At 42.3% G+C, this 24,139-nt stretch overlaps 1 protein-coding gene across 2 annotated transcripts in view; it reads right to left on the bottom strand.

Moving 5' to 3' along the window:
• Positions 1–24,139, bottom strand: part of TRIM8 (tripartite motif containing 8) — an 82,246-nt gene that overhangs the window by 11,228 nt on the left and 46,879 nt on the right. The gene's annotated exons all lie outside the window — the stretch shown is intronic.

Genomic DNA, 24,139 nt, shown 5'->3' on the forward strand with positions numbered 1-24,139 from the left:
CATACCAACTACATGAATATTTTGCTAATCGGGAAATATTATATTGGGATGCTTCTTGTTCTTAGATGGACTTTTACAACCTTAGTTGTTCAAATCTTTGCTATGAGCCATCTTACCAAACTGTATCTTTGTTTCTTAAACTTTAAGAGATTAAAAACAGAATTTCCACCCAAAATCATTTTTTCAGGTTGAAGTGCAGTCTAGCTGTTCTATACATATTAGAGACTAAAAATAATACAGCTATGATAACAAGAAATTAAACATAATAAATACCTAACTATGCAAAACCATCCTTAGATAATTTCCTTTGTATTTATTCTATTCTTGCTATTATTATGATCTTATTTTTCACCTTCAAAGTTCTTCCAATTCTGAGGAAATTATTTCTGAAATGCTATAAACTATTGTTTTAAACAAGAGAGTTTTTACTTCAGTTGTCTAAACTATAGCACGTTTTAGGAAAGTTTAATATAAACATAAATAACTGATAGCATTTTACATCACCTAAAAATTATTGATACTACTTTGCCCACTTATTATGCACTAAGCAGATAAGGCCATTTCTACTTAAAAAGCTGTTTCCCTGGGTCATTTGGGTGGGTAGAAGGAAAAGAGGCAAAGAAAGAAAAAGATTCCCCACAGAAGACATTGGACTTATGAAAACACTTTAGGCAAACAGGTCTTCAGATAACTAAGCTTCCTTGTTGAATGTTACAAAGAACATTACTGTAATTTCAAACAAATGAGTTTTCTGTGATAATGAAGAGCCAGATAAACCAGTCCTGTAGAATTTCTTCCTTTTGCTTCAATAAGCAGCTTCTACATACAAATAGAATGCAGTTTGATTTCAGATAATATTACCCAGATATGAAACTTATTTTTATATGACTAAGGTAATTTCAACTGTTGTATGAACTGTCTACCTTTGACCACTTATCACCCAGGTAACTGCAGGTTACTTCTCTGCCCTACTTCCATGGAAATGAAGTTGTTTTATTTTTTCATTGTTAGGAAGATGACGAGGCTGAAAGACACTGACATGCCCAAGGCCAACCCAGGCAGATTCTTGTCACAGCAGATTCAAGTTATCCTAGTTCAAGCCCAGCATTAAATCCTTACATTACACTGGGGAAGTATTCTCATCAACCTATTGTCATTACTCACTAGATAGAATGGTATCTCATCTAGCTGGCAATAAATATTAAGCTAGAAAAAGTTTAGAAACACAGACAGATACATAGCTCAAATAAATATGCTGATGCCATACATGAAAAAAATCAATGCCACATCCCAAAATTTGTCATGTAATAATTAATTACACGATAGCTCTGGCTTGTATTATTTTGAAATGCAAATTTTTCCATTCAAGTTTCATCACCAGCATTTGGGAATGGATAGCATACAAGTAAGATAACTTAATAATCTATTACTGCTTAAAATAATACATTTTGACATACTGAATCTGTACAAGGATGTGACTCATAAGTAACATAGCTCTGGACATCTATTGAGAAATGACCTTCACATTTTATATTTGTCTGCAACAAGCATGTGGATGTGTAGTGTAAGTATCATATTCATTCATTGTGGTCTGCTATATATGTGACATCTGGCTGGGAAAATCTTGTGAAAGAGTTTGACTGTTATTGGGAGCAAGGGAGAGAGTGGGGTAGTTACTGTGTTTTGTATTTGGGTTTTTATTTCTGTAAGCTACCCAGAGTGACCATGAGTGAGCTGGGTGGTCACAGGGCTGTCTTAACGCATGGGCCTGATGGGCACTTGCTCGTGGACCCCATATTAATCTGTGTATGTTAACCCTTCAATGTACCTTGTATCATATAAAATACAGCAACATATTTACTACATTTTACTGCATTTTTTATTAATGCTAACATGCAAATATACATTTAATTTTATCAACCATTTACATTTTTATTCCTGTGAGTAGTTGTTGTGCAAACCACAATGCACTGCTTTGCCTAGGGCCCATAATGCTGTTAAGACGGCTTTGGGTGGTCATATAATTTTTATAAATACATAAATATTGATTTATCTACAGAATTTGCAACCCATTCTGCCTCCTGAGAATTGAGAACTTGGTGCCCTGGAGATGCCACCTCTTCAAGAAGAGCTAGATCCCCTAAGCTTCCATAGTATAGACTTATCATGGACTCTTTTGACTATACTAAATTGATTAAAAATTAATTATTCAAAATAAATAAATATCTATGTATTTCATTTCATTCTTTCTTTTCTGGCTACCTCCTCCAACTAATGAAATTTAACTGATGTCAGCATTCCAAATACCATGTAGAATTAAATCAGAGTCGAAGGCAAAACTATGCTTAAAGTTCCAATTTAATAAAGCAGGCATGTTGGCATAGTGCGGTGGGGATTCCAACTCTGGAAGTTACATCAGAATCCCACCCAGTTAAAAGTTCATGATCTTATCCCCAAACCCACAATCCATCACATGGTGCAATCTCCTTCTTCCACGCTGGCGTCCATGCTCAGCTTCTTCCGGTCAGATGTGAAAGTGTAGAGACAAAGGATGACCTTGGCTTCTAGCAAAGAATGAAAAACAATACATTCCAAAATCCTACTCCTTCTAATCCCCCCTCGCATTGACTATACTTAAAGAAACAGCATAATATAATTAGAGAACGTGTGGCAGGGCAAAATTCTAAAAGGAATATAAATGCAGGCCTGACAACTGACACCATTCAAGCTGAGTTCTGCGTAGGAAATCATCATCTTTGTACTACTAGGGAGTTTTAAGCAGTAATACATTATTTAGTTATCTTATTTGTACGCTGCCCATTCTCAAATGCTGGTGATAAAACTTAAATGGAAACATTTGCATTTCAAAATAATACAAACCAGGGCTATCGTGTAATTAAAATAGTTGGTATGTTATTTAATTCTAACTATTTCAATTTATTTAAACTGCAGATAATCAAAATCAAAGATAATTATAAATATCTATATAATTTATAAATAATATAGACAATCCATTTAAGATGTAACAGAATACTAGAAGATTCATTCTTTTCTAGGGATAAGAAATATAGGATAAATCTCCTAAAATAAATCTCCATAGTCAGCCTTTCTGAACAGCTGTCCAGGCTAAGTGGAGATGATGTAACTTGTATTCTAACACCACTAATGAACAACACATTTGGAAAAGCTATTTAAATATTTAACTTTAAAATAATCTGTTTCTTCAAAAGGTTATGCAAAATAGTTGTGTTTCCTACTCAAGCTATGTTAGTAATTGATAACAAAATCTCCAGGAACTGGAGATAAAGGAGACAGCAAAATATTTTGATATAATACAAAGTATTCACATTTCTGACTTTTGGGGAAGAAAATCTCAGGTGACAGCATATTTGTGGAACCGTAGCGGATGTCACCTCCATGGCGTGTGCTGTGTGCCAGTTGTCGAAAGACCTCCAGGTGGCATCGTATATCCTGGTCATGGAAGGTTGTCTGGACACCTTAATGGTGTGAATCACCTTGGTGGAAAGTCTGCCCCTACTCAGGAGGTCCCTTTCAAATGCCCAACGTCTAGTTGTAACCACTGGGGCTCTGGATGTTGAAGCGCCCCCTGACTGAGAGAGACCTTGTGTTGGAGAATCCGCCAAGGAGGGCTGATGGAGAGACTCATCAAATCGACAAACCAGGTTCTTCTGGGCCAGAAAGGAGCCACTAGTAGGACCTCCGCTTCCTCCGACAGGATCTTCCGAATCACCCTGGGGAGAAGAGGCAACAGTAGAAATGCATACGGTAGCCCCGATGGCCACAGACAGTGAAGAGCGCGGACCCCTTTGGCTTGCGGGGTTTGAAACCTGGCAAAGAACCTGGGAAGGTATGTGTTCTCCGGGGTAGCAAATAGGTCGACTAGCGGCTGGCTGAACCTGAGACAGTTGGTGAAACAGGTCTGGATGCAGGTGCCACTCCGAGTGGTTGACTGTGGCCCTGCTCAGCCAATCCGCTTGGATGTTGTTTACCCTGGAGATGTGCTCCACTTAGATCGAGCACAGGTGCCTTTCTGCCCACCTTCTCAGACATTCAGCCTCCACCATCAAGGAACTGGAGCGTGTGCCCCCTGGCAGTTTATGTGTGCCTTGGTCGCCACATTGTCTGTAAGAATAATCACATGATGTTCCTGGATGCTGCTGTGAAAGTAAAGAAGGGCAAGTCTCATCGCTCTCAACTCCAGCCAATTGATGCTGTGCGATGCTTTAGCTGTCGACCATCTGCCTTGCGCTATTTGGTTGTGGAGATGAGCTCCCCAGCCGAAGAGGCTGACGTCTGTCGTGATGGTGAGACAGTCTGACTCCTTGAAGAAGGTGCCCTTTGCCAGAGCGGGGGACAGCCACCACCTGAAGGATCGGCGTTCCCGCGGTGAGACCGGAATCAATGCCGGAGAGTTGCTCTCGTTGGCCCTTTTGTAAGGCAAGAGATGTCACTGGAGCCGTCGAGAATGGAGCCGCGCCCAAGGCACGATAGACAGGCAAGATATCATTTTGCCTAAGAGCTGGGACAACTGCACAACCATGGCTTGAGAAGACTGTTGCACCTGCAGAACCCGGTCCCTGATGCTTGCTATCTGCTCCAGTGACAGGAAGACCTGACAGCTCACGGTGTCGATGATGGCGGCGAGATGCTGCAACCTGGTGGTTGGCTCTACATGACTTTTTTCTCTGTTGACCGAGAACCCATGATCCTGAAGGATTCTCATTGTGTACTGAAGGTCTTGCGTCGCTTGTTGGTGGGACGACGACTGGATAAAGATGTTGTCCAGGTAACATTGTAGCTGCACTGGACGAGATCTGAGGAAGGCTGCCACCATGCAAGTATTTTGGTGAAAGTCGGGGGGGGGGGGGCAATGACAAGCCGAACGGCAAAGCCCTGTACTGGTAGTGATGGCCTAAATAAAAGAACCTCAGGAATCTGCGGTGAGCTTTGTGAATGGGGACGTGGAGATATGCCTCTATGAGATCTATGGATGTTAGTAGATCTCCCAACCTGATGCAGCCCAAGATCGATTGGAGGGACTGCATCTTGAACATCCTGTAAGCTATGTGGTGGTTCCGCTTTTTAAAATCTAGTATCCCCCCTCCACCTCCCGGAATTCTTTGGGATAAGGAAAAGTATGGAATAGAACCCTCTCCTTTCCTGACCTGGTGGAACCGGTTCTATGTCCCTGATGTCCCTGAAATGAAGAATCTCCTGTTCCATGAGAGCCTTCTTGACTGGACAAGAGGGGGTTGGGCACTGAATGAAGTGGCGAGGAGGAGGAGATAGGAACTCTAAGGTGAGACCTATGCGGATCATTTGCAGGACCCACTGATCTGATGTGATTTGCTTCCATTGGGCGTGGAACAGTTGAAGATGCCTCCCGATGGGAGCCATCCGCTGATGGTCACTTGTATCACCTGAAGGGTCTGGAGCCAGATCCCCCACGAAAGGGGCGTTTGGAGAAGTTCTGCTGGCATCCCCGGTCACAAAAGGGCTGATGATCCTGGGACCTGTCAGTGCCCTGGGGGTAGGGGCATTGAAAGGAATTGGAACTAGAGGAAGGTTGTATGGCCTTAAAGGACTGCCTCCCATAGAAATTGGAACCCTTATGGTCATATTTTTTATTGTCCGAAGGCATGACCTTCTTCTTGTCCTTATTTTCAATGAGGACAGGATCTAGGGCCTCCCCCAAAAGCTTGCCCTCTTTAAATGGGGCAGAAACAAGCTTCCATTTGGACCTCATGTCTACGTTCCAGTGCCTAAGACGTAAAAGGCGATGGGTGGTGACGTTGGAAGCCAGGGCCCTAGATGCAAACTTGGAGGCGTTCCGGGTTGCGTCTGCTGTGTACTCTGTTGCCGCAATAATCTTATTGACATCCGGCCTCAATTTGGAATCCCCGGCTGGGAGTTTGGCGAGTAGCTGCCTCAACCAGAGGAGGGAGGCCCTGGAGAGGAAGGATACAGAAGCGGACGCCTGATGAATCTTGTGGCAGGCCTTCTCTCCTCTCTTGTCATCTGCTTTGAGCCCCTCCAGGAGGTCTGGGGGAAGCACTGAGGAGGAAGTGAGCACTTCCCCCAGCGCTTCCATGGGAGGCAGTTTCAGCAAATCCTCCAGACCCGCATCTACCGTGTATAACTTCCTGTCACTACCACTGGGGGTGGCGAGGGTGTCTGGTTGCACCTGTTGCTTCTGTACCACACTGAGGAACAATTTTGGAATAGGCACAATCTCCTGTGCCTGAACTGGTTCCTCAAAGAGATCCTCACTGAGGTCCACGGGATTAGGAGCTGTTTGAGCTGGAGGGGAATATCCCAAGTGGGTCGAGGCTTTAGCCTTACTCAATATAGTCTTGAGATGGGCATGCTTAAATAATCCAGTAAAGGTGAGCTTGTCAGGGATAACCTCCTCCCAAGCCGAATTCTCACTGGCCAGTGAGGAATTGGGAGAAGAAGGGAGAATGGCCTGAGGAGCCTCCTGGGATGAATTCTGGGCCGGGGTAGGACAGGACCTGCATGGGTGTTTGGCCTGCTGCAGCATGCCTGCTTCTATCTCTTGGGAGATAGTCCTAGCGATGACCTCCTGCATTTCCACTGGTAGGTCGGGGCCCCGATCCTCAGCAGGGCGGGTCCTAGTGGAGGGTAGGGTGGCTGGCTGCTGGGGCACTAGCAGACCCACAGGGACTAACTCCTCCTCTGGCTCCGATGGACAAGCAAAGGGGTCAGCGTGGTTGGTCAATGAGGGCCTTGGAGACCCTGCCATGGCCAGGGAAGCAGTAAGGGAAAACTCCTGCCCCTCATTCTCACTATCTGAGGTAGAATGCCCTTGGCTGTGTTGGGCTTCGGTGATGGCTCCCTAGGGGACGCTTGCCTGAAGGCCTGGGCCTGCTCTTGAGCCTTATCAAACTGTTTTTCTAAGGCCTTCTGACGGCGAATGGTGTCCCTGTCTAGGCCTGAGCCCTGCTGCTTACCCTGCCTGGAATAGGATTTTCCCCCCGATGGCCTCCCTGGCTGCTTTGCCAGCCTGTCTGGAGAAGTCCCTGCTGGTGGCAGGGTCTGGTTGTGGATCCTCAGGGACCCTGTCTACCATTGCTGCTCTGATGGGAAGAGGTTACCAGAGGCAGGGAATCCACCACTCACCACCTCCAGGGGTGTGTAGATGTAGGCTGTAGCACTCTGAAGAAGAGGCACTGAGGGCAGCAGGGAGGCTTGCATAGATGTAGCACAACAGAGACTCCCTGGGGCAAGCCACAATGGCTCCCAGCACCCACGCAGGTCAGACACCAGGATGACAACTCAAGGGGGCCAAGAGAAACTCCGCTGCCGCTCTCCTGGGATAGGAAGAAGAACAAGAGGAGCAGACCCGCCGGATTGCTGGACAGGAAAATCACGGGCAAACAAAATGGTGGCCATGACTCTGCCCTTCTCAAAATGGCCACTGGAATTTACAATTGATGATCCCAAGGCTCCGTGCCAGCCGCCAGCTCCCCTGGGCGAGCGCGGACGACAGCAGCAGCAAACTAGCCTCAACTAGGAGTCTGATCGCAGCGGGACTCCCACCCACATGCCTCCACCGGCAGCTGCCTGCAACCTTGTGGCACCCAGGCGAACCCAGGATACCGTGGAGGCTGAGGAAGGTGAAAGCGAGGGAAACACACAAACAAAAAAATGGGGGAAAAAGGTGCTCACTGAGGAAACAAAGGGGGGAAAGGAAATAAAATAAAAATATATAAAAGGAAAAGGAGAGTCCAAGCTATCTGCAAGAAGAGAAACTTGAAGTGCGTCTACTGGCCTGACTGAATTGAAAAAAACTGGAGACTGGTCTGCACCAGAGGCATGACTAAAAGTTTCAATGCAGTCTTGGGTAGATTGGCTGTATTAACCCAAGCTTGGATTCTCCAAGCGGAGCACAAGAAAACAGAGGAGCTTTGGTTGAAGGCTGTTCTTTTTTCTTTTTTTTTAATTTTAAAAACTTTATTAAATATATTTCAATGTTAAAAAGCAACATATAGTTCCAATCATTACAGCGTTTCCATATCAATGTTGCTCACATTAACATAGTTACTAACTATGTACATTACTATGCTATGAATTATATATACAATTAAATTATATCAATATTTACAGGTATACATTTCTTTCTTTTTAATATCTTACATATTCTTTATGTATTAGCTTTACGTCTGTCTTCCAACCAAATGTACCATATATTCCAGATTTTATGGAATTCTAATTCTTCTCTCTCCTTTAACTCCATGGTTAACCTATCCATCTATACACATTCAAGTACTTTTCTTATTATCATTTGCTCAGAGGGAGTGTTCTTGTGTTTCCAATTTTGAGCAAAAAACGATTCTAGCTGCAGTTAATATATGCAGTATTAAATATTTCCCCTTAATATGTCCAAAAGGCTGGTTTCTCCATGTCCAGAGATATTATTGCCTCCTGAAGGCTGTTCTACTGACCATCCTTGCACAAGCAAAACCAAGTGCAATGAGCCTATTTATTTTTTTCAGGAACAAGTTAAATCCTTTCTGTTTCTTCCAGTGCTGGCATCTAAACCTCTACATGTTTGCTTTTGGGTTTGGCACTGAGGAGGGATAGGATGTAAATATCTGAAGACAGGCATGATGAAAATTCCCTGTCCCTTAAATGAACAAAGGAGCAAATTTAATATGTATTTTATGTAGATACAAAGTAATACCGTATTTGCTATGCCTTCTATTGAATAATCACTAACAGGAATATTTATAGATACCAATGGCAATCACACTGGATTGCCATTGTACAAGTACAATTATCTTTGATTTTGAGTGCAGCTAAAGTGCAATATAAATATTCCAATGTTTCTAGATGAACATAGATTTCAAAACTGGGTAAATCTTTTGTTCAGATCTAGCAAACCATTACAACAATTCCAAGGCTTATTCACTAATTTTGAATAAGAGGTTCAGTGAAGAATTTTGCAGTTTTTAGGAAATCTAGTGTCTAGTATTAAAGATCTTTTTTTTTAAATGGCCCATAGAATGGAATGAAAAGCATTTTATATAGAGCAGTATTTGACATGTCCTTATATACCATAATAGTAAGTAGAATCAAACTTAATATTGCCACAAACTGTTCAGTAATATAATGTCCTAAATACCTTTTGTCTCATTTTTTCTAGAACCAATGCAAAAGTTTCTCATAGAGCAAAAAGAGACCAGATGTATTACTATCCTTTATTTTTTTGATGTCACATATTGGAATTCATTTTCTATTTTAGTGCAATCATTGGAAGTTTAGTGTATGTGTCAATGATATGAGTTTAGGCTGGGCAGAATAAAAATATTTTAAATTAAAATAAAATATTAGCCACAATTTCTAATGCTCGGCTTTTGCAATCAATCACAACCATTCAGATAAATGAATTTAGAAGAGATGCTGTCTTGAAAAATGAAGCATCTCCTGTCTGTCATTAACCCACTGATATGAAAGAAGGATCTATGTCACTGATTCAAAAAACTAAAAAGGAGTCAAAGACCCGAGAGGATCAGTTCTAATATTATGCTGATATAGGATTTTTCTTCTTATGCTCCCTAACATAAATCAAGCCAAATGACTCATCCAGTTCCATTTAAATAAAGTGGTGAGTATCTAGTGATGAGTTAGAAACCCTGGAAAATTTACCAGCAAATCAAAGACAAAAGAAAACCACATGCCATTGATTCATTATTTAGGTATTCATTTTCCATCCTGACATTTTTAGTTTATCAGGACCTCTTTAAGAAACCTGAATCCATGATCAATTCTAATTCAGAGGAGTAACAAAACTTACTTCATCTTTTAATTCCCTAATCACACACATAGATTGTATCTGCTCTCATTTATATAGCCACATTAAATTGTTATTTTTTGAGTCTATGACATCCCAGTTTTTTGTGGATCAATTTGTTATAAGATAGTGATAGTTGCCTCTTATAAAGGGAGATGACCATACATCAAAAAAATAAAGGGAACAACATAAAATTACTATTTAAGATTGTCCTTGTATTTTACAGTTTACCCAACAGAATGGTACACTCCCCTCTTACATACTTTAAATTTCTTCCAGATTTCTACTCCTTGAATTTAAGAAAAAAGTGATTTTTTTTACATGTGTTATTAAAAATAAAAAATATTTTACAATGTAAAACTGAGACATATGGGTCTTGATAAAGCATGTATTGCAAAAAATAAGCTTACATTTCTCATCACTGTAATTAACCAAGTGTATGTATGACAAACCATGGCTCATAAGCATACTACTCATATACTCGAATTTCATTTTAGAACTGTTAAGTCCTATGTGAGAGCTAGTTATAACTAGAAACAATGGGATCAGAAACTTAGATTTATTTATCTGCCTATTCCTGTGGCAAATTGCAAGATTTCAAAAATGGGGCAATGTAAAATGCTTAACATAACGTTTCAGTTAGACCACAACAGCCTTTCCACACATGGAATCTTCTAGATATGTTGGATTGCAATTCCTACCACCCCAATTTACTGCCAGCCAGTGCTGACAGGTATGCTGCGAGCTCAAATTTAACACAACTTGGAGGGCATTGGTTGAGTGAAGGAGAGATTAAGAACAATTATAGCAGCTCATTCAACAACATGGTTCATCTGATGACTACTTCCTTATAGATCATAAATGACAAATCTGCTTTACCCCTCAGCAAAGTCATATCAACTAAAAGACATACTACATTTATCTTCAAAAGACAAAGTAAAAGTTGGAACTCCAAACAAGATAACAAGCAATCCTTGGCTCGACCTCTACAAAATGTTTTGAGTTTTACATCCCACCCTACACAAGGCAAGTTTATTAAATGAAACAGAATACTTTGCTTCATTTAGTAAAATCTCCCTTAAATTAGTATAGCTGGTTCCCTAGCAATCGGTGACACAATGGTAGACAGGAAGAGTGCAGACACAATTTTGCTGTCTGAAAACAATAGACTACTAAATAAAAGGAAGTAGTATTCTACTTCCCTAGAGCTGCTTTAGCTATTGGAGATCCCCGTTTACATTGATTTGGAGACAGGACTCATTCAGATAAGTTCCACAGACGGTAACATGAGAGAACCATGTGCTTGAATAACCTAATTCTCTCTCTTTCCCTGTCATCCTGTTTCAATTAGTTATTTTCAATAATTTCATGGGGTTTTAGCAACAGTAATAGTTTTGAATACTACATAGACAATCTGAATAGACACATACCTATCACTGCCTGTTCTTCCAGCTTCTTACATGTTCTATTTAAGTGACTTTTTTTGGTTAATAAATCTCCTAGTTAAGAACTTTTTAGATTCATATACATACAATTACTGCCATAAGATTTCACTGATTGAGAAGTGATATAAGAAATATTTTGAATAAATAAAAATGACCATTTTGAATTATCGAAAATACACACACATACACACATACATACATACATACATACACATACCTACATACCTACAATCACCAAATTTACATGCTGCTCATTTCACAAAAAAACTGACTGCCGGAAGACTGTGACTGCTTATTGGAAAGTGGCTTTCAGCAGAAACTTACCGTATATACTCGAGTATAAGCCGACCCGAATATAAGCCGAGGCACCTAATTTTACCCCAAAAAAGCTGGAAAAGTTATTGACTCGAGTATAAGCCTAGGGTGGGAAATGCAGCAGCTACCGGTAAATTTCAAAAATAAAAATAGATACCAATAATGTTTTTGAATAAATAAATATTATTTATTTATAAATAAATAACTAGCTCTGTAAGTGGAAAAGAGGGTCAATAAAAACAATATGGTATCAACAATAACTTTAAATGTACAAAAACCTTAGCTCATTCAGCAACCAAGCTAAAACATAAGAGTTAAAATCCTTCAAAACTGGATTCCTCCTCATCATCTGTATGTCCAAACAGAGCTTCAGCATTAGCTAGTGTGAGGTTATCAGCATAGACATTGTCATCATCACTGAGTTCGCAGTCATAACCATCAGAGCTGTCGTTCTCATACAAAGCGCTGTCTTCACTGCCATCCATAGCATTACTAATGCCACATTTCTTGAAGGCGTGTCGCACCATGTCCTCCGGAATCTCTTCCCATGCATCACGAACCCACTTTGCTATCAATTCTATGTCGGGCTTCATCAGATTTCCACCTTTTGTCAGTCGGGCTTGACCAGATGACATCCATTCATGCCACATCTTTCTCACACGGTCTTTAAAAGGTTTATTTAAACACACATCTAGCGGTTGCAATACAGATGTAAGCCCACCTGGAATAACGGCCAAAGTAACTTGAGAAGATTTTGCCATTTTTTTTATGTCATCAGATGTGTGGGCTCTGAACATATCCCAAACTAGCAATGATGGTTTTTTCTTTAAGGCTGCTCCTGGTCGTTCTTTCCAAATTTCTTCCAGCCATTTTTTTGTTCCGTCTTCATCCATCCAGCCTTTAATATGTGTGCGCACTGTAATTCGTGGTGGGAATTTGACCTTTTTAGGCAAGGTCTTTCTTTTAAAAATAATGACAGGCCGCAGCTTAGTTCCATTAGCCAAACATGACAGAACAACTGTGAAATGGTTTTTTTCATTTCCTGTGGTTCTGAGAAAAATAGTTTTGTCTCCCAAACTTGCCACAGTTCTGTTGCTTGGAAGATCAAAGGTCATAGGTGTTTCATCCATATTTCCAATATCTCCCAGGTCATAGTTATGGATCCTTCTTTGTTTTATGATGAATGAATGGAATGACATCACTTTTTCATCAAGGTCTTTTGGCAACTTCTGTGAAATCTTTGTTCTTTGCCGCAAACATAGGGAAAACCTATTCATGAAGCGGGTACACCATCCTGCTGACGCAACAAATTTTTCAATGCCTGGTGCTTTAAATTTGTCATCTTGTGCCATTTGAAGGGCACGTAAGCGAATTCCCATGCGTGTTACACAGTAACCATTTTGACGACACTCCATAACCCATTCATACAATTCATTCTCTAGAGCCCCATATGAAGTTGTTAAACCACGTTGAGCTTTTTTTGACTTTGGAATCTTTTCCAAGTCAGCTTTCTTTTTCCGCCATTCCCTCACTTGTTTTTCATCAACACAAAATTCCCTACTTGCAATACTGTTATTGCTTTCTTCTGCTCTTGACACAACCTTAAGTTTGAAACCAGCTTCGAATGACCTGCGTTTTTGTTTTGGTCGAGGATTACCGGTAGAAGTACTGGGATCCATTTCTAACAGGATAAAAAAAAAAAAAAAAAGACTTGTTCGGGTACCGTATCTTTTGAGGCCTAATGCAGGCTGATATTATAGAAAGTGATGACATGACTGTTTGCATAGAGCAGCCTGATTGGAACCCCCAAGGAATTTGTCTTAGGTGTACATAAATAAAATAAAATAAAATACATTCATCAAGAATCATAAGCTACAACGCAGTGATAGTCTCTCTCTCTCTCTCTCTCTCACACACACACACACACACACACACACACACACACACACACACACAAATACACACACACTCCTCCTCTGGATTCAATGGGGTTTAGGAAATCTCCCACCCTCATACACTCCTTCTTTCTTTCTCTCTTCCCTCCTCTGGATTCAATGGGATTTTTAGAAAATCCCCACTCCTGTGCACACACTTCTTTCTTTCTTTCTTCCCTCCTCTGGATTCAATGGGGTTTTTAGAAAATCCACACTCCTGTGCACACACTCCTTCTTTCTTTCTTTCTTTCTTTCTTTCTTTCTTTCTTTCTTTCTTTCTTCCCTCCTCTGGATTCAATGGGATTTTTAGAAAATCCCCACTCCTGTGCACACACTTCTTCTTTCTTTCTTTCTTCCCTCCTCTGGATTCAATGGGGTTTTTAGAAAATCCCCACTCCTGTGCATACACTCCTTCTTTCTTTCTCTCTTCCCTCCTCTGGATTCAATGGGGTTTAGGAAATCTCCCACCCTCATACACTCCTTCTTTCTTTCTCTCTTCCCTCCTCTGGATTCAATGGGGTTTTTAGAAAATCCCCACTCCTGTGCACACACTCCTTCTTTCTTTCTCTCTTCCCTCCTCTGGATTCAATGGGGTTTAGGAAATCTCCCACCCTCATACACTCCTTCTTTCTTTCTCTCTTCCCTCCTCTGGATTCAATGGGGTTTTTAGAAAATCCCCACTCCTGTGCATACACTCCTTCTTTCTTTCTCTCTTCCCTCCTCTGGATTCAATGGGATTTTTAGAAAATCCCCACTCCTGTGCATACACTCCTTCTTTCTTTCTCTCTTCCCTCCTCTGGATTCAATGGGGTTTTTAGAAAATCCACACTCCTGTGCACACACTTCTTCTTTCTTTCTTTCTTTCTTTCTTCCCTCCTCTGGATTCAATGGGATTTTTAGAAAATCCCCACTCCTGTGCATACACTCCTTCTTTCTTTCTCTCTTCCCTCCTCTGGATTCAATGGGATTTTTAGAAAATCCCCACTCCTGTGCACACACTTCTTCTTTCTTTCTTTCTTTCTTTCTTCCCTCCTCTGGATTCAATGGGATTTTTAGAAAATCCCCACTCCTGTGCACACACTTCTTCTTTCTTTCTCTCTTCCCTCCTCTGGATTCAATGGGGTTTTTAGAAAATCCACACTCCTGTGCACACACTTCTTCTTTCTTTCTTTCTTCCCTCCTCTGGATTCAATGGGGTTTTTAGAAAATCCCCACTCCTGTGCATACACTCCTTCTTTCTTTCTCTCTTCCCTCCTCTGGATTCAATGGGGTTTAGGAAATCTCCCACCCTCATACACTCCTTCTTTCTTTCTCTCTTCCCTCCTCTGGATTCAATGGGGTTTTTAGAAATCCCCACTCCTGTGCACACACTCCTTCTTTCTTTCTCTCTTCCCTCCTCTGGATTCAATGGGGTTTAGGAAATCTCCCACCCTCATACACTCCTTCTTTCTTTCTCTCTTCCCTCCTCTGGATTCAATGGGGTTTTTAGAAAATCCCCACTCCTGTGCATACACTCCTTCTTTCTTTCTCTCTTCCCTCCTCTGGATTCAATGGGATTTTTAGAAAATCCCCACTCCTGTGCATACACTCCTTCTTTCTTTCTCTCTTCCCTCCTCTGGATTCAATGGGGTTTTTAGAAAATCCACACTCCTGTGCACACACTTCTTCTTTCTTTCTTTCTTTCTTTCTTTCTTTCTTTCTTTCTTTCTTTCTTCCCTCCTCTGGATTCAATGGGGTTTTTAGAAAATCCCCACTCCTGTGCATACACTCCTTCTTTCTTTCTCTCTTCCCTCCTCTGGATTCAATGGGATTTTTAGAAAATCCCCACTCCTGTGCACACACTCCTTCTTTCTTTCTTTCTTCCCTCCTCTGGATTCAATGGGATTTTTAGAAAATCCCCACTCCTGTGCACACACTTCTTCTTTCTTTCTTTCTTCCCTCCTCTGGATTCAATGGGATTTTTAGAAAATCCCCACTCCTGTGCACACACTTCTTCTTTCTTTCTCTCTTCCCTCCTCTGGATTCAATGGGGTTTTTAGAAAATCCCCACTCCTGTGATACACTTCTTCTTTCTTTCTCTCTTCCCTCCTCTGGATTCAATGGGGTTTAGGAAATCTCCCACCCTCATACACTCCTTCTTTCTTTCTCTCTTCCCTCCTCTGGATTCAATGGGGTTTTTAGAAAATCCCCACTCCTGTGCACACACTCCTTCTTTCTTTCTCTCTTCCCTCCTCTGGATTCAATGGGGTTTTTAGAAAATCCCCACTCCTGTGCATACACTCCTTCTTTCTTTCTCTCTTCCCTCCTCTGGATTCAATGGGATTTTTAGAAAATCCCCACTCCTGTGCATACACTCCTTCTTTCTTTCTCTCTTCCCTCCTCTGGATTCAATGGGGTTTTTAGAAAATCCCCACTCCTGTGCATACACTCCTTCTTTCTTTCTCTCTTCCCTCCTCTGGATTCAATGGGGTTTAGGAAATCTCCCACCCTCATACACTCCTTCTTTCTTTCTCTCTTCCCTCCTCTGGATTCAATGGGGTTTTTAGAAAATCCCCACTCCTGTGCACACACTCCTTCTTTCTTTCTCTCTTCCCTCCTCTGGATTCAATGGGGTTTAGGAAATCTCCCACCCTCATACACTCCTTCTTTCTTTCTCTCTTCCCTCCTCTGGATTCAATGGGGTTTTTAGAAAATCCCCACTCCTGTGCATACACTCCTTCTTTCTTTCTCTCTTCCCTCCTCTGGATTCAATGGGATTTTTAGAAAATCCCCACTCCTGTGCATACACTCCTTCTTTCTTTCTCTCTTCCCTCCTCTGGATTCAATGGGGTTTTTAGAAAATCCACACTCCTGTGCACACACTTCTTCTTTCTTCTTTCTTTCTTTCTTCCCTCCTCTGGATTCAATGGGATTTTTAGAAAATCCCCACTCCTGTGCACACACTCCTTCTTTCTTTCTTTCTTCCCTCCTCTGGATTCAATGGGATTTTTAGAAAATCCCCACTCCTGTGCACACACTTCTTCTTTCTTTCTTCTTCCCTCCTCTGGATTCAATGGGATTTTTAGAAAATCCCCACTCCTGTGCACACACTTCTTCTTTCTTTCTCTCTTCCCTCCTCTGGATTCAATGGGATTTTTAGAAAATCCCCACTCCTGTGCACACACTCCTTCTTTCTTTCTTTCTTCCCTCCTCTGGATTCAATGGGATTTTTAGAAAATCCCCACTCCTGTGCACACACTTCTTCTTTCTTTCTTTCTTCCCTCCTCTGGATTCAATGGGATTTTTAGAAAATCCCCACTCCTGTGCACACACTTCTTCTTTCTTTCTCTCTTCCCTCCTCTGGATTCAATGGGGTTTTAGAAAATCCCCACTCCTGTGCATACACTTCTTCTTTCTTTCTCTCTTCCCTCCTCTGGATTCAATGGGGTTTAGGAAATCTCCCACCCTCATACACTCCTTCTTTCTTTCTCTCTTCCCTCCTCTGGATTCAATGGGGTTTTTAGAAAATCCCCACTCCTGTGCATACACTCCTTCTTTCTTTCTCTCTTCCCTCCTCTGGATTCAATGGGATTTTTAGAAAATCCCCACTCCTGTGCATACACTCCTTCTTTCTTTCTCTTCCCTCCTCTGGATTCAATGGGGTTTTTAGAAAATCCACACTCCTGTGCACACACTCCTTCTTTCTTTCTTTCTTCCCTCCTCTGGATTCAATGGGGTTTTTAGAAAATCCACACTCCTGTGCACACACTCCTTCTTTCTTTCTTTCTTCCCTCCTCTGGATTCAATGGGGTTTTTAGAAAATCCCCACTCCTGTGCACACACTTCTTCTTTCTTTCTTTCTTCCCTCCTCTGGATTCAATAGGATTTTTAGAAAATCCCCACTCCTGTGCACACACTTCTTCTTTCTTTCTTTCTTTCTTTCTTCCCTCCTCTGGATTCAATGGGATTTTTAGAAAATCCCCACTCCTGTGCACACACTTCTTCTTTCTTTCTTTCTTCCCTCCTCTGGATTCAATGGGATTTTTAGAAAATCCCCACTCCTGTGCACACACTTCTTCTTTCTTTCTTTCTTTCTCTCTTCCCTCCTCTGGATTCAATGGGGTTTTTAGAAAATCCCCACTCCTGTGCATACACTCCTTCTTTCTTTCTCTCTTCCCTCCTCTGGATTCAATGGGGTTTAGGAAATCTCCCACCCTCATACACTCCTTCTTTCTTTCTCTCTTCCCTCCTCTGGATTCAATGGGGTTTTTAGAAAATCCCCACTCCTGTGCACACACTCCTTCTTTCTTTCTCTCTTCCCTCCTCTGGATTCAATGGGGTTTAGGAAATCTCCCACCCTCATACACTCCTTCTTTCTTTCTCTCTTCCCTCCTCTTGATTCAATGGGGTTTTTAGAAAATCCCCACTCCTGTGCATACACTCCTTCTTTCTTTCTCTCTTCCCTCCTCTGGATTCAATGGGGTTTTTAGAAAATCCACACTCCTGTGCACACACTTCTTCTTTCTTTCTTTCTTTCTTTCTTCCCTCCTCTGGATTCAATGGGATTTTTAGAAAATCCCCACTCCTGTGCATACACTCCTTCTTTCTTTCTCTCTTCCCTCCTCTGGATTCAATGGGATTTTTAGAAAATCCCCACTCCTGTGCACACACTTCTTCTTTCTTTCTTTCTTTCTTTCTTCCCTCCTCTGGATTCAATGGGATTTTTAGAAAATCCCCACTCCTGTGCACACACTTCTTCTTTCTTTCTCTCTTCCCTCCTCTGGATTCAATGGGGTTTTTAGAAAATCCCCACTCCTGTGCATACACTTCTTCTTTCTTTCTTTCTTCCCTCCTCTGGATTCAATGGGGTTTAGGAAATCTCCCACCCTCATACACTCCTTCTTTCTTTCTTTCTTCCCTCCTCTGGATTCAATGGGATTTTTAGAAAATCCCCACTCCTGTGCACACACTTCTTCTTTCTTTCTTTCTTTCTTTCTTCCCTCCTCTGGATTCAATGGGATTTTTAGAAAATCCCCACTCCTGTGCACACACTTCTTCTTTCTTTCTCTCTTCCCTCCTCTGGATTCAATGGGGTTTTTAGAAAATCCCCACTCCTGTGCATACACTTCTTCTTTCTTTCTTTCTTCCCTCCTCTGGATTCAATGGGGTTTAGGAAATCTCCCACCCTCATACACTCCTTCTTTCTTTCTCTCTTCCCTCCTCTGGATTCAATGGGGTTTTTAGAAAATCCCCACTCCTGTGCATAAACTCCTTCTTTCTTTCTCTCTTCCCTCCTCTGGATTCAATGGGGTTTTTAGAAAATCCACACTCCTGTGCACACACTCCTTCTTTCTTTCTTTCTTCCCTCCTCTGGATTCAATGGGGTTTTTAGAAAATCCACACTCCTGTGCACACACTCCTTCTTTCTTTCTCTCTTCCCTCCTCTGGATTCAATGGGGTTTAGGAAATCTCCCACCCTCATACACTCCTTCTTTCTTTCTCTCTTCCCTCCTCTGGATTCAATGGGGTTTTTAGAAAATCCCCACTCCTGTGCACACACTCCTTCTTTCTTTCTCTCTTCCCTCCTCTGGATTCAATGGGGTTTTTAGAAAATCCCCACTCCTGTGCATACACTCCTTCTTTCTTTCTCTCTTCCCTCCTCTGGATTCAATGGGATTTTTAGAAAATCCCCACTCCTGTGCATACACTCCTTCTTTCTTTCTCTCTTCCCTCCTCTGGATTCAATGGGGTTTTTAGAAAATCCACACTCCTGTGCACACACTTCTTCTTTCTTTCTTTCTTTCTTTCTTCCCTCCTCTGGATTCAATGGGGTTTTTAGAAAATCCCCACTCCTGTGCATACACTCCTTCTTTCTTTCTCTCTTCCCTCCTCTGGATTCAATGGGATTTTTAGAAAATCCCCACTCCTGTGCACACACTCCTTCTTTCTTTCTTTCTTCCCTCCTCTGGATTCAATGGGATTTTTAGAAAATCCCCACTCCTGTGCACACACTTCTTCTTTCTTTCTCTCTTCCCTCCTCTGGATTCAATGGGGTTTTTAGAAAATCCCCACTCCTGTGCACACACTTCTTCTTTCTTTCTCTCTTCCCTCCTCTGGATTCAATGGGGTTTAGGAAATCTCCCACCCTCATACACTCCTTCTTTCTTTCTCTCTTCCCTCCTCTGGATTCAATGGGGTTTTTAGAAATCCCCACTCCTGTGCACACACTCCTTCTTTCTTTCTCTCTTCCCTCCTCTGGATTCAATGGGGTTTTTAGAAAATCCCCACTCCTGTGCATACACTCCTTCTTTCTTTCTCTCTTCCCTCCTCTGGATTCAATGGGATTTTTAGAAAATCCCCACTCCTGTGCATACACTCCTTCTTTCTTTCTCTCTTCCCTCCTCTGGATTCAATGGGGTTTTTAGAAAATCCCCACTCCTGTGCATACACTCCTTCTTTCTTTCTCTCTTCCCTCCTCTGGATTCAATGGGGTTTAGGAAATCTCCCACCCTCATACACTCCTTCTTTCTTTCTCTCTTCCCTCCTCTGGATTCAATGGGGTTTTTAGAAAATCCCCACTCCTGTGCACACACTCCTTCTTTCTTTCTCTCTTCCCTCCTCTGGATTCAATGGGGTTTAGGAAATCTCCCACCCTCATACACTCCTTCTTTCTTTCTCTCTTCCCTCCTCTGGATTCAATGGGGTTTTTAGAAAATCCCCACTCCTGTGCATACACTCCTTCTTTCTTTCTCTCTTCCCTCCTCTGGATTCAATGGGATTTTTAGAAAATCCCCACTCCTGTGCATACACTCCTTCTTTCTTTCTCTCTTCCCTCCTCTGGATTCAATGGGGTTTTTAGAAAATCCACACTCCTGTGCACACACTTCTTCTTTCTTTCTTTCTTTCTTTCTTCCCTCCTCTGGATTCAATGGGATTTTTAGAAAATCCCCACTCCTGTGCACACACTCCTTCTTTCTTTCTTTCTTCCCTCCTCTGGATTCAATGGGATTTTTAGAAAATCCCCACTCCTGTGCACACACTTCTTCTTTCTTTCTTTCTTCCCTCCTCTGGATTCAATGGGATTTTTAGAAAATCCCCACTCCTGTGCACACACTTCTTCTTTCTTTCTCTCTTCCCTCCTCTGGATTCAATGGGATTTTTAGAAAATCCCCACTCCTGTGCACACACTCCTTCTTTCTTTCTTTCTTCCCTCCTCTGGATTCAATGGGATTTTTAGAAAATCCCCACTCCTGTGCACACACTTCTTCTTTCTTTCTTTCTTCCCTCCTCTGGATTCAATGGGATTTTTAGAAAATCCCCACTCCTGTGCACACACTTCTTCTTTCTTTCTCTCTTCCCTCCTCTGGATTCAATGGGGTTTTTAGAAAATCCCCACTCCTGTGCATACACTTCTTCTTTCTTTCTCTCTTCCCTCCTCTGGATTCAATGGGGTTTAGGAAATCTCCCACCCTCATACACTCCTTCTTTCTTTCTCTCTTCCCTCCTCTGGATTCAATGGGGTTTTTAGAAAATCCCCACTCCTGTGCATACACTCCTTCTTTCTTTCTCTCTTCCCTCCTCTGGATTCAATGGGATTTTTAGAAATCCCCACTCCTGTGCATACACTCCTTCTTTCTTTCTCTTCCCTCCTCTGGATTCAATGGGGTTTTTAGAAAATCCACACTCCTGTGCACACACTCCTTCTTTCTTTCTTTCTTCCCTCCTCTGGATTCAATGGGGTTTTTAGAAAATCCACACTCCTGTGCACACACTCCTTCTTTCTTTCTTTCTTCCCTCCTCTGGATTCAATGGGGTTTTTAGAAAATCCCCACTCCTGTGCACACACTTCTTCTTTCTTTCTTTCTTCCCTCCTCTGGATTCAATGGGATTTTTAGAAAATCCCCACTCCTGTGCACACACTTCTTCTTTCTTTCTTTCTTTCTTTCTTCCCTCCTCTGGATTCAATGGGATTTTTAGAAAATCCCCACTCCTGTGCACACACTTCTTCTTTCTTTCTTTCTTCCCTCCTCTGGATTCAATGGGATTTTTAGAAAATCCCCACTCCTGTGCACACACTTCTTCTTTCTTTCTTTCTTTCTCTCTTCCCTCCTCTGGATTCAATGGGGTTTTTAGAAAATCCCCACTCCTGTGCATACACTCCTTCTTTCTTTCTCTCTTCCCTCCTCTGGATTCAATGGGGTTTAGGAAATCTCCCACCCTCATACACTCCTTCTTTCTTTCTCTCTTCCCTCCTCTGGATTCAATGGGGTTTTTAGAAAATCCCCACTCCTGTGCACACACTCCTTCTTTCTTTCTCTCTTCCCTCCTCTGGATTCAATGGGGTTTAGGAAATCTCCCACCCTCATACACTCCTTCTTTCTTTCTCTCTTCCCTCCTCTTGATTCAATGGGGTTTTTAGAAAATCCCCACTCCTGTGCATACACTCCTTCTTTCTTTCTCTCTTCCCTCCTCTGGATTCAATGGGATTTTTAGAAAATCCCCACTCCTGTGCATACACTCCTTCTTTCTTTCTCTCTTCCCTCCTCTGGATTCAATGGGGTTTTTAGAAAATCCACACTCCTGTGCACACACTTCTTCTTTCTTTCTTTCTTTCTTTCTTCCCTCCTCTGGATTCAATGGGATTTTTAGAAAATCCCCACTCCTGTGCATACACTCCTTCTTTCTTTCTCTCTTCCCTCCTCTGGATTCAATGGGATTTTTAGAAAATCCCCACTCCTGTGCACACACTTCTTCTTTCTTTCTTTCTTTCTTTCTTCCCTCCTCTGGATTCAATGGGATTTTTAGAAAATCCCCACTCCTGTGCACACACTTCTTCTTTCTTTCTCTCTTCCCTCCTCTGGATTCAATGGGGTTTTTAGAAAATCCCCACTCCTGTGCATACACTTCTTCTTTCTTTCTTTCTTCCCTCCTCTGGATTCAATGGGGTTTAGGAAATCTCCCACCCTCATACACTCCTTCTTTCTTTCTTTCTTCCCTCCTCTGGATTCAATGGGATTTTTAGAAAATCCCCACTCCTGTGCACACACTTCTTCTTTCTTTCTTTCTTTCTTTCTTCCCTCCTCTGGATTCAATGGGATTTTTAGAAAATCCCCACTCCTGTGCACACACTTCTTCTTTCTTTCTCTCTTCCCTCCTCTGGATTCAATGGGGTTTTTAGAAAATCCCCACTCCTGTGCATACACTTCTTCTTTCTTTCTTTCTTCCCTCCTCTGGATTCAATGGGGTTTAGGAAATCTCCCACCCTCATACACTCCTTCTTTCTTTCTCTCTTCCCTCCTCTGGATTCAATGGGGTTTTTAGAAAATCCCCACTCCTGTGCATAAACTCCTTCTTTCTTTCTCTCTTCCCTCCTCTGGATTCAATGGGGTTTTTAGAAAATCCACACTCCTGTGCACACACTCCTTCTTTCTTTCTTTCTTCCCTCCTCTGGATTCAATGGGGTTTTTAGAAAATCCACACTCCTGTGCACACACTCCTTCTTTCTTTCTTCCCTCCTCTGGATTCAATGGGGTTTTTAGAAAATCCCCACTCCTGTGCACACACTTCTTCTTTCTTTCTTTCTTCCCTCCTCTGGATTCAATGGGATTTTTAGAAAATCCCCACTCCTGTGCACACACTTCTTCTTTCTTTCTTTCTTTCTTTCTTTCTTCCCTCCTCTGGATTCAATGGGATTTTTAGAAAATCCCCACTCCTGTGCACACACTTCTTCTTTCTTTCTTTCTTTCTTCCCTCCTCTGGATTCAATGGGGTTTTTAGAAAATCCACACTCCTGTGCACACACTCCCTCTTTCTTTCTCTCTTCTTTATAGCTAAATTTGATACCATTAAAAATTAAATAGGATTAAAATCTGTGGTTTATAATTTACCAGTTGTGTCCACCCCACTCCTTTCACCAGCGTTAGCCCGCTGCACCAAGGGGGGCACGTAAGAGGAAGGGGAAAATACAAGAGTGCACGCGGCAACCTCGACGTCTAAGTGGGCAAGTTCACAGCATGCGCGCCCGCACGTCTGAGACAGGGCATAAAAAGGGGAAAAAAGGCTGATTGGACCCAGCTCTGTTTGGGGCGCAGGCGTGGCGCGGCAGCAGTTTTTCAGGCTGCTCCCAGATGGGAAGGGAGGGGGATTGTAAACCCCTTCTACACCCTGGCTCCTCCTCTTCCAGAGTTCAGGCTCTCTTTCTTTCTTTCTTTTTTTCTTTCTTTGAAAGAGAAGCCCAAATTAGCCAAAGGGGGGAAAGCGAGCGAGCAAGGGACCCCAGGAAACTAGACTCGCTTGGCTGGACTATGTAAGCTCCTTGGCTTAGTTGCTTTCCGCGCGCCTGTTAATATATTCACGGAAACAAATCGCGGCAGTTTTCCCCAAGGGCAATGCCGAAGAGCAGAGCCCGGAGAGAAACCAAGGAAGTCATGGAGGGCATTTGCCACTTTCTCTAGAAGGTGATACGAGCTTCCCTTTCGAATGGGAAGGGACGGGGGGTTGGCTGGGCTCTTCCCAGCAGGAAAGGGGGTTGTTTGAAACATTGGGACCGGGGGAGGGGTTGGTTTTGTTTTGTTTTGAAAGGAAATCTCAACCTGTTACAATCGTCCTTCCCAAATGAGCCGAGGAGGACA

Source organism: Thamnophis elegans, chromosome 10 (assembly GCF_009769535.1).
Source record: "Thamnophis elegans isolate rThaEle1 chromosome 10, rThaEle1.pri, whole genome shotgun sequence".
Classification (NCBI taxonomy): domain Eukaryota; kingdom Metazoa; phylum Chordata; class Lepidosauria; order Squamata; family Colubridae; genus Thamnophis; species Thamnophis elegans.